Genomic DNA, 16,079 nt, shown 5'->3' on the forward strand with positions numbered 1-16,079 from the left:
CTCTCCGAAGCAGGGAAACATCACAACTTGGCTCTACATATCTCGGTGCACTGTGGGTCTGATATGATATCCAACGTGCTGGTGGACACTGGATCATCATTGAATGTAATGCCTGAGTCCACACTAAGGCAATTGAGCCATCATGGAATTTCTCTGAGGGGTAGCAGCTATCTGGTTAAAGCTTTTGATGGATCCCGCAAAGATGTTCTCGGGGAAGTGGACTTGCCAATTACCATTGGTCCCGAAACATTTCAGATTACCTTCCAAGTCATGGATATCAATGCTTCTTACAGTTGTCTCCTCGGAAGGCCGTGGATTCACGACGCTGGAGCAGTCACTTCCACTTTGCATCAGAAGCTCAAGTTCATGAGGAATGGTAAGATTGTCACTGTGCATGGTGAAGAAGCATATCTGGTTAGCCAAGTGTCATCTTTCTCTTGTGTTGAAGCAGGGTCCGCTGAAGGGACGTCGTTTCAAGGCTTGACCGTTGAGGGTGCAGAACCCCGAAGGGCTGATACTAGCATGGCTTCATTGAAAGATGCCCAGAAGGCTGTTCGGGAAGGGCAAGCTGCCGGCTGGGGCAAAGTAATTCAGATTCTGGAAAACAAGCGTAAAGAGGGCCTTGGATTCTCTCCAACTTCTGGTGTCTCAAAAGGAACCTTCTACAGTGCTGGGTTCATCAATGCTATTGCTGACGATGCTGCTGGAAGAAGCCATGTGCCTACATTTGTTATACCAGGAGGCACTGTGCGAAATTGGGAGGCCATTGATGTTCCCTTAGTCATGCGTGCTTCCATGTAATGTGTCTTGTTGCTCATGTTTTTTGTTTTCAAAATAACAATCCTTTCGCTCTGCCCAAGGCGAAAGTGATATCATTGTAAGGGCGTGTTTGTTTTGGCATTGCCGTTATCAATAAAAGTTGTCGTTTTTCTCACGACTCTTTTTTTTTTTTTTTACTTTTTAGTGCCTTTTTCTTGGAAATAATGGTAATGCCAGAAAAAAACCAAAACATTTGTTATTTTCTTATTAATTTCAAAAATCTGCATAAGAAACTTTTTCTAAAGATCATCCCAATCATATTATGCAGATTGAACCACAATAAACCCGTTGAACACAGTGACCCTATGGTTCCTCCAAATTTTGAATTCCCTGTATATGAAGCTGAAGATGAGGATGATGATGATGAAGAGATACCGTATGAGATCACTCGACTGCTTGAGCAAGAAAGAAGAGCCATTCAGCCTCACCAGGAAGAGATTGAGCTTATTAACCTGGGTACTAAAGAGAACAAGCGAGAGATCAAGATTGGTGCTGCACTTGAGCCAGAAGTGAAAAGGAAGATTATTCAGCTTCTCCATGATTATCCAGATGTCTTTGCATGGTCCTATGAAGATATGCCGGGTCTAGATCCCCAGATTGTGGAACATCGGATACCGACAAGACCTGAATGTCCTCCTGCCAAACAGAAATTGAGAAGGTCTCGTCCAGACATGGCTCTTAAGATCAAGGCTGAGGTGCAAAAGCAAATTGATGCGGGTTTCCTCATGACAGCTGAATACCCTGAGTGGATTGCCAATATCGTACTAGTACCAAAGAAAGATGGGAAGGTTCGAATGTGTGTTGATTACAGAGATTTGAATAAGGCCAGTCCAAAAGATAACTTCCCATTGCCCCATATTGATGTGCTTGTTGACAGTACTGCTCAATCCAAAGTGTTCTCCTTCATGGATGGTTTCTCTGGCTATAACCAGATACGGATGTCGCCTGAAGATAGAGAAAAGACGTCCTTCATTACTCCATGGGGAACATTCTGTTATAAAGTGATGCCGTTTGGCTTGATAAATGCTGGTGCTACCTATCAAAGAGGTATGACAACTCTATTTCATGATATGATCCACAAAGAGATTGAAGTATATGTTGATGATATGATTGTGAAGTCAAGTGATGAAGAGCAGCATGTTGTGTATTTGAAAAAGATGTTTGAAAGATTGAGAAAGTACAAGCTGCGGTTGAATCCTAACAAGTGCACCTTTGGTGTAAGATCTGGAAAGTTGCTAGGCTTCATTGTCAGTCAGAGAGGCATTGAAGTTGACCCTGACAAAGTCCGAGCCATCAGAGAGATGCCAGCCCCTCAAACTGAGAAGCAAGTCAGAGGTTTCCTCGGACGTCTGAATTATATTTCAAGATTCATATCTCACATGACTACTACCTGTGGACCAATTTTCAAATTGCTCAGAAAGAATCAGCCTGTTGTATGGAATGATGAATGCCAGGAAGCTTTTGATAGCATTAAAAAATACCTGTTAGAGCCACCTATCCTTGTCCCACCAGTGGAAGGAAGGCCTTTGATTATGTATCTGTCAGTGTTAGATGATTCAGTGGGCTGTGTTCTCAGTCAGCAAGATGAGACTGGTAAGAAAGAGCATGCCATCTACTATCTGAGCAAGAAGTTCACCAACTGTGAGACTCGGTATACAATGCTTGAAAAGACTTGTTGTGCTTTAGCTTGGGCTGCCAAACGCCTGCGTCATTACATGGTGAATCATACAACTTGGTTGATATCCCGAATGGATCCAATCAAGTACATCTTTGAGAAGCCTGCTGTTACTGGAAAGATTGCACGTTGGCAAATGTTGTTGTCTGAATATGATATTGTGTACAAAGCTCAGAAAGCAATCAAAGGAAGTGTCCTTGCTGAGCATCTTGCTTGTCAACCTCTTGATGAATACCAGCCAATTAAGTTTGATTTCCCTGATGAAGAGATTATGTATCTGAAAGCAAAAGACTGTGAAGAACCACTGATCAATGAAGGGCCGGACCCCAATAGCAAATGGGGATTGGTGTTTGATGGTGCTGTTAATGCTTATGGTAAGGGAATTGGGGCCATCATTGTAACCCCGCAGGGGCACCACATTCCTTTCACCGCTCGAATAACTTTTGAATGCACAAACAACATAGCTGAATATGAAGCATGCATCTTGGGCATCGAAGAAGCCCTTGACCTGAGAATTAAGCACCTTGACATCTATGGAGATTCTGCACTTGTTATTAATCAAATAAAGGGTGAATGGGAGACTCATCATGAGAAGCTGATCCCATACCGTGACTATGCAAGACGTCTGTTGACATACTTTACAAAGGTTGAACTGCACCACATCCCTCGGGATGAAAACCAGATGGCTGATGCTCTCGCTACTTTGTCTTCCATGTTTCGTGTGAATCACTGGAATGATGTGCCCGTGATCAAGGTGCAGCGTCTTGATAGACCCGCTCATGTGTTTACTATTGAAAATATGCCAGATCAAGCTGATAGAGATGTGAATGATAAAAAGCCATGGTATTACAACATCAAACAATTCTTGCAAAATCATGAATATCCACCTGGTGCTTCCAACAGGGATAAAAAGACTTTGAGACGATGGGCTAGTAAATTCCTTCTGGACGGAGAAATCCTATACAAGAGGAACTTTGACATGGTCTTGCTGAGATGTGTTGACAAACAAGAAGCTGAGAAGTTGATGCATGATGTACATGATGGTACCTTTGGGACCCATGCTTCGGGCCACACTATGTCGAGGAAATTGTTAAGAGCCGGCTATTACTGGATAACTATGGAGCGTGATTGCCACAAACATGCTAAAAGATGCCACAAATGTCAAATTTATGCTGACAAGATTCATGTGCCTCCACATGCTCTCAATGTTATCTCTTCCCCATGGCCTTTCTCTATGTGGGGCATTGACATGATCATAAGAATTGAACCGAAGGCTTCCAATGGACATCGTTTCATTCTAGTGGCAATTGATTATTTCACCAAGTGGGTTGAGGCTGCTTCCTATGCAAATGTGACCAAGCAAGTGGTTGTCAAGTTTATCAAGAATAACATCATCTGTCGATATGGTGTTCCCAACAAGATCATCACTGACAATGGTTCCAATCTGAACAATAGTATGATGCAAGCTTTATGTGAAGAATTCAAGATTGAACATCACAACCCTTCTCCTTATAGACCTCAGATGAATGGTGCAGTTGAGGCCGCTAACAAAAACATCAAGAAGATTGTTCAGAAGATGGTCACTACCTACAAAGACTGGCATGAAATGCTACCTTTTGCCTTGCATGGTTACCGTACTACAGTGCGCAGTTCAACCGGGGCAACTCCTTTCTCTCTGGTATATGGTATGGAAGCAGTTCTCCCTCTGGAAGTGGAGATTCCATCTCTTCGAGTAATCATGGAAGCAAAATTAACTGAGGCTGAATGGTGTCAAAGTCGGTATGATCAATTGAATCTGATTGAAGAAAAACGTATGGATGCTATGACTCATGGACAGTTGTATCAAGTGCGAATGAAGAATGCTTTTGACAAGAAAGTCCGACCTCGAGAATTCAAGGAAGGCGAACTTGTATTGAAAAGAAGGATAAGTCAGCAACCCGACCCAAGGGGCAAGTGGACACCTAACTATGAAGGTCCTTATGTTGTCAAGAAGGCTTTCTCTGGTGGTGCTTTGATTCTTACACACATGGATGGTGTTGAACTCCCAAATCCTGTTAATGCCGATATAGTCAAGAAATACTTTGTCTAAAAAGAAAAGAACAGCGTGGTAGGTCGAAAACCCGAAAGGGCGGCCTAGGCAAAAATGCGCTTCCCGGTGGATCGAAAACCCGAAAGGGCGATCCAGGCAAAAGTTAGGGACAAAAAATGAATATGAAAAAGCTCGCTGAGATTGTACACAACTCAGGCAAGAATGAGCGCCTCGATGAGCCGAAAACCCGAAAGGGCGGTTCATGCAAAAATGAGGTTGACAATAAAAGACAAGTAACTATATCTGGCAAATCACCATCACCCCCTTGGGGCATCTGCAACTGTCGATGGTCGTCTTCATCAGAGGCTTCTGTACTTGTGAATTCAAAATTTCTATGAAATGTAGCGGTCATCGTGTTCAATGTATCACCAACCAATAAAATTACCATTTTCCAAGCTTTGTAAATCCGTGAAGTCATGCCTCCGGCTGACTCTCACTCTTCTACATCAATTTGAGCCTTTCTATTGTTTGAAATTCTATTTTTCTTCCTACTTTCAATGCTATATACAAATATTTTCTTTCTATTTTGATAATGTCAATGTCTGAAACAAACATTTTTGAAAATTAAAACATCTTTTTCTGGCTATTTTGAAAGCAAACCTGAGCAATAGGGTGCATTTCAATGAAACATGCATGAATAAATGAATATCAATGTCTATTTCAATACATGTTACAAGCAGGTTACTCCCCAGGATGATCTGTGGCCAATGGCAAGAATGAAAAACAGAATGAAAATGAAAAATGATGAAAAATGAAAATGAAAAGCTCGCTAAGTTGAAAACCCGAAAGGGCGGCTTAGGCAAAAATGAGCACCCCGCTGATTGACAACCTATGAAGGCAATTCAGGCAAAAATGGGGCAATGAAAAGAATCTTATTCCCCGGTGAATCGAAAACCCGAAAGGGCGGTTCAGGCAAGAATGGGGTTTGAAAATGAAAAATGAAAAGAATATTGAAAAAGCATTGACCACAGATGCGAACATCCAATGTTTACCCAGCACTGACACGCCTAGCAACGGCGACCTGTATCCAAGGATCTTTCCAAGGATCCCTCCTTCACAAGTTTTATTGCCCTCAGCCATGGTTTTGATACGTCTCCCAAATGACGGTCTCTCCAAAGAGGTTTTCCCCTGTGAATATGTTGCAGCACGAGCCACTACGTGCCCAATCTTCCAATGTTTCGTCTGCCTTTGTGAAACTTCTCTGTCAAGTTACAAACCAATCATGCATTTCAAGCATTCATACATGCATAATCATGCATTTTATGTGCTCATACATCCAATAATCTTGCTATACCATACATACATGTTGCATATCCAACTGTCAACTGTCAAATTCAATGCCAATTTCAATTTCAATTCCAAATGTCAAATTCAATTTCAATTTCAATTCCAAATGTCAAACTCAATTTCAATTTCAATTGCAACTGTCAATCTCAATTTCAACTGTCAAGTTCAATTCAATTTCAGCTGTCAAATTCGAAGCAATCTCAATGTCAATTTCAATGTCAATGTCAATGACAAATGTCAGTATCAATTTCAATGTCAATGTCAATGTCAATGTCAAATGTCAATATCAATTTCAATGTCAATGTCAATTTCAATTTTCAATCCAATGTCAATCCAATCTCAATGTCAAATGTCAATGTCAATTTTCAATTCAATTCCAATCCAATCTCAATGTCAATTGCAATTCTCCAATCCAATGTCTATGTCTCTGTTCAATCTCAATTTTCAATCTCTCTTTCAATGTCAACTTTCAATTCAAATCAATGTCAATTTACTCTCAATTTGCTTTTGGGCCAACAAAAATGGTCATGTCTATTTTCAAATCAAGTCAATGACAATTTACCCTCAATTGGTATCTTGTTAAACCAGACTTTCAATTTGTATCTTGTTACTGGTCAAGTGCCAGGTTCGATCCAAAAAAGAACCACTTGTACCTGCTTATATACCTATGCTTCCGGACAAACGACAAGTTGGATTTAAAAAGAACAGTTTGTACCCAGCTCATGCTTTGTTACCAGTCAGACGGCGAGTTCAATCTGAAGAACAGTTTGTACCCAGCTTATGCTTTGTTATCGGTCAAACGACAAGTTCGATCTAAGAGGACAGTCTGCACCTTCCCACATGACGTGGTGATAATCCAACAAGCAAGTTCGATCCAAAGAAACAGCTTGTATCAACCCTTTTGTCTATGTCTCCAGCCAAACGGCCAGTTCAATCCAAAGAACAGTTTGTGTCTGCCTGTCTGTTTGTATCTTCAACCAAGTGTCAAGTTCGATCCAAAGAACAGCTCGTATCTGCCTATATGTCTATGTTTCCGGTCTAGTGCCAAGTCTGATCCCAAAGAACAACTTGTACCTATCTCTTGTTTTGTATTCCTCGGTCAAGTGGCTAGTTCGGCCCAAAGAACAACTTGTACCTTATTTTCTACTCCCTGGTTTGTCTACCCTGTCAATGTTCGCCTGAATCCCCAGTGACATGACGGGTTCCATAGACTCCAGTTGTTTGTCTTGCATTCATAATAAAAGTATTGCATGGCATTCATACTTGTGAAACTCTGAAAGTGTATTTTTATGTCCAAAAGCAGTGCAAATGTTAATATTTAAGTATCTTCGTCCCGTCAAATCAAAGACTTCGTCTCTTGACTCTCCGGACAAAGAAACTTAAATAGGGGCAGCTGTTATACCCTAATTTTGGACCTAAAAATACCAACTCAATTCTTGTCTTGCATTATAAGTCGTTTGAACTGTCTCTGATCAATTGCATCTTTCTCTGCATTTTATTTCAATGTTATTTGCAAAGTTCACACACAAGGGTATTTTAGTCATTTCCTATGTCAAATTTCTCTCAGTCTTTCAAAATTTTGGTTGAGTCCTTTCAAGTAGTGTGAATAAGTCTTCATTCCAAGTCTATGTCAAAATCCAGTTCAAGAATTGCATTTGAAGTCATTTTGAGTCAGTTTTGCCCCTAGGGGCATTTTAGTCTTTTCATGTGTTAAAGCTCTGTTTAAACCCTTAAAATTGTCTCTGAGTCTTTCAAGTTGGTTTAAATAAACTGTTGTCTCATTTCTCTGTTAAAAATCCATTCTAAATTTGCATCTGAGTCATTTACAGTTGTTTTAGCCCCAGGGGCATTTTGGTCATTTCACACGAAATTTCGGCAGAGAGAGGTTACTTTAAAGTACCTCATTTAGGCCATTGGTCCGTTTTAGTCCGTTTTGTCAGTTTTAATTGTTTCACTTTACGTTTAGTCAAATTACCATTTTTTATTCCAATTTTATTTTTAGTTTTTTTTTCTAAGTCCTAAAGTTTCTAATTTTGCATTTTAGTCCTTGTGTCATTTTTTCCTTTGTCTTCTTTCGTCCTTATTTTTCATCATTTTGCAGATTAGTCCTTTTTTACAGTCCAGTCCTTTTTTCTTTTTATAAGAATAGTCCATGAATTTTCAAGATTTGCAGGAAGGTCCCCAAGGTCTTAAAATTTGCAGGAAGGCCCAAATGTCTAAGATTATGCCAAGGCCGAATCAGTTAGGGCCTAAGTCCACATGTCAACTTTCTATTGGGGCATCAGTACACATGTCAGCTATATAAGGAGTCCCAATCATTGCTAGATCCAGGGATTCGGTGCCAACTCACACAAACACATCACAATTTTCTCTCTCTTGTCAGTTGGATCAAGGTTCAGAAATTTGAAGAAAACTTTCGAAGTTCATCAAGAACTTCGCATGAAATTCATCTTCTCCGAACCCTAATCCCTTCAATTCTCCATCAAATCCTTCAATTCATACGCAATTCAATTCCACAGAATCCTTACAATCCTCAAAACAGTTTCAATTTCACAAAGAACACAAGAATGCACAAAATCACATAGGAACCCTAATTTTCCAGAATCAACAATTCAAGGCAGACTTGTGGATTTCGTTACGATTCTCAGTGATCCATTGCTGGATTCTCATCATTGAACCGTGCTTCGCAATTCTGGTGCGAATCCACCACCTACGGTGACGAATTCAAGCACGATCACGAAGATTTGATAGTGCGAAGAGAAGAAGAAAGAACGAAGTGAATCCTGAAACGGTGAAAAGGAACCAGAGGACTCAAAAGCTTTCTCAAGGATCTGTAATCTCCACTAAAAATCCAGGTAATTTCGAAAAGACCTTTTCGTTTCACCTCAAATCTTCATCAAAGGTCCATAAACAAAAAATAAACGGTGAATCAAGTGGGTTAACAAGTCTTGAGACTCGTTCATTTGAAAAAGGTTGAAAGAAGTTCAAAAAAAACTTGAAATCGAAACCCTAAAGTACAAATCCACGAAGATTCACGGTTTATTTTACAAATACGAGTTCATATTCATAATCAGTAGAGGAAATAGTCCAGATCAGAGCCTCGTTTCAAGAGATTTCGAAAGGATTTGAAAAGCCTGAAACCGTAAGTTTGAATTGTAGATCTACAAAGTTTCAATAAGTTTTAGAAAAAACGAAGTAGATCTTCAAACTCAGGAAGGAAAAACGAACACACCAGTGTAAAAAGCTTTCAAAAACAGTCAAGTATGAAGTTCCGGCACGGTGGTTCCATCACCGGAAACCTAACCGTCGCCGGAAACTTCATCGGTGTTCTTGTTTTTCTAGGAAGTCATGAGGTTGAAGATGAAGGTTGGGTGAGAGCTTCTCTCACTAAACCACAACGTAGAGAGAGAAGTTAGGGTTAGGAATGGTTCAAGGCCTTATATAGGCCTGGGAACCGGTTCAGCCCGTCGGATCGACCCACAACCCGCCTCTTTGAGGCCCAATTGTCATAACTGTGCATATGCTGCTCTTTGCGCCCCCCATCCCTGCGTATTTCTTGCTATTTCTGCTATTCGTACCCCCTGTTGTGTTAGATTTTCATGATAAGAGTCTTAAAATTTTTCTTTACGTGTTCTTGACCATTTTTCTTGACTTTTTTTTTTGTGATATTTTCATATATTGAATCTTGGTTAAAAAATGTGTGATATTTTCTTTGACAATTATTTACTATTTTGGTTAAAAATTGTGAAATTTTATATGTTTTTGTGTCTTAAAAATGTCTTAAAATTCTAAAAATTTGCATACACATTTCTTGATGATTTTGTGGTGTTCTTGTAATAATCTTGCATATCAAAACTTGATGAACATAATGTGGCTAATTTTCCTACTATTTTTGAGATATTTTGTGCCAAAAATGAATGAAAATTTGTTTGATTTTAATCCAAATTGCTTAGTGAATAATTGTGACCTATACCACTTGATTTCATAGGGTTTTAGCTGCTGTTTGTGCTTAATATTGTTGAATAATTGTGAATCTTGGTAGGTTACTTAGCTTACAAGTTAGTTGTGTAGTTAAATAATGCAAATATGCTTAAAGTTTGTTTTAAAATGCCAAGTAAATCATGTTGCCTTAATTCCCATTCCAAGACTTGATTCTAAACCTTTAAAAATGTATTGGGATGTGAGAATTATAGGTCACTTAGTTCTTGTATTCTAAGAACAAATTTTAGCCATGTTTGCACTCATTTTGCCTTTATTTTCTATCCTTTATATTCTAATGCTTCTCTTACTTCATTTCCTTTGATATTGTCATGTGTTACTAACCATTTCTTTCCATGTCTCATACTCTCCATAAGCATTCCCATTTCATTCCATATCTCATCTCTTTCTCCACTTTTATTTCTTGCATTTTAAGTTTCAATCTCATGCAAAAATTAGAATGTAAATGTTTAGGAGCTTTTGTATTGTACGTTTATGCAATTTCAATTTCTTGGCAAAGAGGCCATAGAATGTATCTAGGGTATGATGTAAAGGACAATGGACTCTAATAATGTACACCGACACAAGCACCGACACATGCACACACACCACTATAGCTAGAATATGCATGTTTAGATGTATGTTTAGGATTGTATGTTTAGATGAATGTTTAGGCTTTATACTTAGAAAAATCAATTTTCCAAACAAATATGAACAACATCACTCAAACCATTTTTTGAAATAAACCTTGGGATCAAAATCCCATTGTATTTTCCTTTTTCATTTTCTTAATCAAATTTCAATGAAAATAATCATGTTTAGACCACATTTTGCAAATGACTAATTCAACCTCACAATTTTATAATCTCATGCCCTTGAGGCCTCTTTCTCTCATTCTTCAAAATTCCAATTTTCAAACTTAAAATCAACCAACAAAAACAAAAACATTTTTGGAAGAGAACTACGGTGGATTTGATCCCTTAAACGGGTACGTAGGCAAGGAACAAAATTCCTTCAATTCAACTAAAATAAAAATCCAAAAACATTTTTCTCCCTCCAATTCTTAACTTAGCAAACTTTAGGTGTAAATATCATTTCAAAATAGCATTTAAAAATAAAGCGCGCGCGTAGAAATTAAAGACGGTTCCTATAGGATACTATAGTCGTTATGGGTGCCTAACACCTTCCCGTAGCGAAAACAACTCCCGGACCTTGATTCTCAAGGGTTTTGCTTACTTTTTCCCTTCCCAAGAAAAAATAAGATATCACCGGTTTAAAAGGTTCAAACGTAATCAATGTTTGACACCCGAAAACCAAGATAAAACATAGTAAAATAGTAACCACCAAAATAGTTTACTAGAAACAAAATCCTAAATCTTATCAAGGGAAACCTTAAGGAATTAAGAATTATATGGGAAGAAAGAAATTTTCCATATTAGCATAGAAGAAAGATTAGATGAAGTCTTTTCAGATAACCCTCTAGACAGTCTTAAAAACACTAATCATGAATTAATAGTTATTAAACTTAAAAATCCTAACGATGAAATAAATGTTCCAAATAGAATTCCATATTCTATTAGAGATGTTGAAGAATTTCAACAAGAATGTAAAGATTTACTTGATAAGGATCTTATTAGACCATCATCAAGTCCACACTCTGCACCAGCTTTTTATGTCGAAAATCACAACGAGATAAAAAGGGGTAAGAGGAGAATGGTGATCAATTATAAGAAGCTTAACTTAGAAATAGTTGGAGATTCTTATAAGTTACCAAGAAAAGATTTTATTTTAGAAAAAATAAAAGGATGTAATTGGTTTTCTTCCTTGGATGCAAAGTCTGGTTATTACCAACTCAGACTAGCGGAAGAAACAAAACCATTAACAACATTTTCATGTCCACCTTAAAAACATTACGAATGGAATGTTTTGCCTGTCGGACTAAAACAAGCACCATCGATATATCAGAGATTTATGGATCAATCTTTTGAAAGTTTGAATCATATATGTCTAGCATATATAGATGTTATACTTATTTTCACAAAAGGAAGTAAGGAAACACATCTTAAAGATGTAGAAATTGTTCTTTTAAGAGTCAAAGAAAAAGGTATTGTGATTTCAAAAAAGAAATCAAAAATTTGTCAAAAAGAAATAGAATACCTTGGACTTATCTTAAAAGAAAATGGGGAACTAAATTTAGCACCCCATACCCAAGAAAAAATACAAGCTTTTCCAAACGAGATTTCTGATAGAAAGCAAATCCAAAGATTCCTTGGATGTTTAAATTATATTGCTAATGAAGGATTTTCAAAGATTTAGCAAAAGAAAGAAAACATTTGCAAAAGAAAATTTCAGAAAAAATTCCTTGGTCCTGGACTAAATTTGGTTGTGATATCGTTAAAACCATTAAAGAAAAAAATTCAAGTTTTGCCTGAACTCTACAATCCCACAATAAAAGATTTTCTGATTGTAGAGACAGAGGCATCACAAACAACCTGGGCAGGTTGTATGAGAGCTTTACCTAATGGTGAAGAAAAGCTTTCTCTTAATGAGAAAGGAGAAATTGAAGAATTGAAAGATCTTCAAACTATAAAAAGCATTGACTATAGTGCTTCAAAAATCCTGATAAAGGATAATGGAAAATTGCATTTATGCAAATACATTTCTGGTACGTTTACAGATACAAAATCTAGATGCCATATTCAGGAACTGGAAACTTTGGCATGTGTAAAAATATTAGAAAAATGGAAAGTTGAATTACTTCCATCAAGATTTTTATTACGAACAGATTCCAAGTATCTTACAGGTTTCTGGAAATACAAAATCAAAGCTGACCATAGATAAGGCAGACTAATTAGATGGCAAATGAAGTTACAACCATTCCAGCCATACATTCAATACATAAAATCCGAACAAAACAGTTTTGCAGATACACTAACAAGAGAATGGAGCAAGCCATAAAACTTCTTCAAAACAATATCAAGCAGAAGGACGAGCAGCTAGCCTCCTTAGAAGCTAGAAGAAAAAAGGTCTCTAACGAGAGGGGGGAGATGATAATCACACTAAAAAGCTTACAAAGCATGGTAACAAATTCAGATGAAATTCCTAAAGATGACGAAAACTGGGATTTGCTGGGTCAAGATTCTGGAAAATACAACTACTATGTAAAGTACACAGCCCCATAAGAATAAAAAAACCCCATTGAGTCAATAGTACCTAATGGTTGGAGTTCAACAACTGAAGATCAAAAATCAATTAATATCTTCAGTACCAACTTCAAAAAAAACCTCAGATAGAAAAAAATCCTGGGCTGAAGAAGTCGAAGAAGAGGATGAAGCAAGAAAAAATGGTTCAACCATCCAAACAAGAAATCCCGTATACAATGAAATGGGATAGTTTGAAGCATATGTCATTTTCGACGGTCCAATGAAGGACATCTACAGAAAATGGGCAATTTCAAAACAACATATCACCGGCAAGAATGTACGCCACGAAGGCTACATGATGATGAAAGAAGCTGAACATGCACTTAACAGGTCATACAAAGAGGTTACAACAGCGAAAAACCTCCAAAGATCTCCAACAATGGAGTCTGAGAAGAAGATGTCAATTGACAAAATTCGCCAGCTCGAACACCAAAAGAATTTCCAAATAACTAATCCAACTTATTTAGAGTTCAGTCTTAGATGGAAATGGTTAAACAACTATGTAGAAGAATTCACCATTGAATGTTTCTATCCAGTCAACAGATTTGGCTGTACCAAAGTAGTCACATTACCAGGAATAGACAGCACCACATGTCTATCTTTCTTTCAGAATCGTTTAATTCGCACCATATATCTGGAAGAACAACCTTGAAAAACATTTGGACAACTCAAGTTCTTTCCAAACGAGTTACAAAATTTGGCACAAAAGTTCAACAATTTGTTTGCCAAAGGAAAAAGATCTTTCTTCAGATCAACTCTACATATACTTGGTATGATGAAATTACCTCGGATCTTATCTCAAAACCATTGTATCTAATCATGATTGGAATCTCAAACAAAGAGTATCTGATCATGAGTAGAGAAAGCACCGAATGGAAACCAGCCGTATATGTCAATCAAATGAAAAACATGCATCAAAAGATTTCCAGATTGACACAGCAGATAAACTACAGAGTAGTCTATGAAGACACCTCAATGGTCGTATACAACGACTCTAGAAAACCAGCAAAAGACAGATGTCAAAGCAGTAAAAGATTTTGAAGAAAAAATAGATCAGTTAAAAAATGATCATGAAAAATTACCACGAGTCTTACAGGAAGAATGTTGTAGGTATTTTGGTACATATTTCAAAGGACACGTGTGCAAAAATTGTCCAAAGAAAACGTCAGCAGAAAATAACAATGAAGAATCAATCATTAAGCCACACGTCATGTAGTAGACAAAAGTGTACAGTGGTACCTTATCATATCTGAGTGAGATAGGGACCGCTTAGAAGACAATTATGTAAATTATTGTGTGTCTGTTTCTTTACGTGTTTATCTTTATTAGCTGTTGTGAAAGGGACATGTGAACCACCTGTGAGCCCTCTTCACTATAAATAAGAGCCTCGTTGCTCATTTGTAATCAACGAATATTGAAGTTCAAGACTACCAAGTATTTCGTTCCTATAAAAACTTGTTTGTATAGAAGTAGCTCTTGAGATAAGACTCTGGAGGAGCTAGATCCTTGAGGTAATACTCTGGAGGGATCACTCAAATTAAAATATAATCATTCAGAAGATTATATCTAACTACAACAAAAATATCAACAAAATCTCAAAGAAGATCAAATCAGGTATGAATATATCTTTATTAAATTCTAAATTTACTTTTCAATATCATATTATTGACATAATAAACATTATAGAGTATGACTGAGGTTTCGTACTTTGAAGAAACATCTAGTTATTATGCTGATGGCAATAGATAATAAGATAGAAGAAGCAGATTTATCTTTAACTGTTGAAGAAAACTTCAAAAGAAAGTTTAGTAAATTCAAAGAACTTTTCTCAAGAAAAAATAATTTGAAATTTGGAATAATGATCGGAGAAGAAGCAATTCCAATTGAAACTACTGAAGGAAACATAGTCATATCTACCATAGATAAGACTCAAATTGAAAATAGACTTGAAACATTTTCTGAAAAAGAAAGAAGAAAAATTGGTTATATTCATATATCAACCATTCAAATTTTAATCAAAAGTACTTTTATGAAAGGTATTGATTCACATCTAGAAATAGCCCTAGAAGACTCTAGGATTTTAGACAAAAAACAAGCAATAATTGCACAAGGACAGTGTAATTTAAAATATGAAAAAATAAAATTTGATATAAATTTACAAATGGGATTATCCCTAAAAGATAAAGATCTAGATAGATCTATAGTTTTTCATTATTAGTGGAAAAACTCGAATTTTATGAAAAAGGGTAATCATCCTTTTACAATTTGTTATAGAATTAATTATGATTTGAGTAATTCACACCGCAACATAGAATTTATAGAAAAAGATACAATTCATATTGATGAATTATTTACACCTTTAGTTACTCTAAAGTCACCTGTATTTAGAAATTTAGCAAGAAATAGCTTTTCTTTGATAGAAGCTGAGAAAGATCTGTTTGAAGAAACAGAAAAACCATTGTTCAGGAGTCAAAGCCTTAGAGTAACACCACCCAAAAGAGATTTTCAAATCTCAGAACAAAAAGAGCTAAGTAAATTACAAAGCTCAGTAGAAGGGTTGTCTCTATAGCTCGAAAAATTAGACAAAAGAATTTAAATTTGTCTATGAAAAAAAATTTCCGTACTCTGCTCAAACTCTGGTATTAGAGCAAACCTCGATCATAAAAATAAAAATAAATAAATAAATTATAATAATTCCACATGGCACTCCCCTATTAGGCCACATAAATGACTTTACCAAAATAGTCATATGACTGACTTCACCATAGAAGCCCCCATAACACATATATATCTCCCAATTGACTGCGTCATACTTCAATTCATAATTTGATATGGCAAATCAGATGATTAGTTTGCTTATGCATGGTTTGGAATTGATATATGTGTTAGAATAATTGTTGTTACTACCCCACTTGTGCAAAAATAGTCAATTACTATTATAAATATATTATAGTGGATGTCCACTACACTTACCATGATCTTCTGTTTTTCCCTATAAATAGGGTGCTTTGTAAGAGAAACATACATA

The 16,079-nt window shown here is 36.9% G+C and overlaps 1 pseudogene; it reads left to right on the top strand.

Annotated features, from left to right (window-relative positions):
- The first annotated feature begins 14,740 nt into the window (after positions 1 to 14,740).
- LOC146917014 (uncharacterized) lies at positions 14,741 to 15,647 on the top strand (annotated as a pseudogene).
- Positions 15,648 to 16,079: the final 432 nt, after the last annotated feature.

Source organism: Medicago sativa, chromosome 6 (genome assembly GCF_051527215.1).
Source record: "Medicago sativa cultivar Bolivia chromosome 6, Bolivia_mono, whole genome shotgun sequence".
NCBI classification, from domain to species: Eukaryota; Viridiplantae; Streptophyta; class Magnoliopsida; order Fabales; family Fabaceae; genus Medicago; species Medicago sativa.